This window comes from Octopus bimaculoides, chromosome 3 (assembly GCF_001194135.2).
Source record: "Octopus bimaculoides isolate UCB-OBI-ISO-001 chromosome 3, ASM119413v2, whole genome shotgun sequence".
NCBI classification, from domain to species: Eukaryota; Metazoa; Mollusca; class Cephalopoda; order Octopoda; family Octopodidae; genus Octopus; species Octopus bimaculoides.
In genome coordinates, this window is record NC_068983.1 from 60,047,360 (window position 1) to 60,047,661 (window position 302).

Here is a 302-nt window from a genome sequence, read left to right on the forward strand (position 1 = left end):
TTTTTTTTTTTTTTTTTTTTTTTTTTGGAAGTGAATATTAAAATATTAGACATTTATTGTAGAAAAAGGTTGACAAAAATTGGAAACAAAATAACTTCAAGTTTTGTTGTTTGTGAGCAAAATGAATATAATGGCATTCCGATAAAATCTATTTTGTGTGTGTGTGTGTGTTTGTATGTATGTATATATATTTATATGCATGTATATTTTTATCTATATATCTATCTATATATATATGTATGTATGTGTGTGTGTGTGTGTGTGTGTGTGTGTGTATGTGTGTGTATATATATATATATATA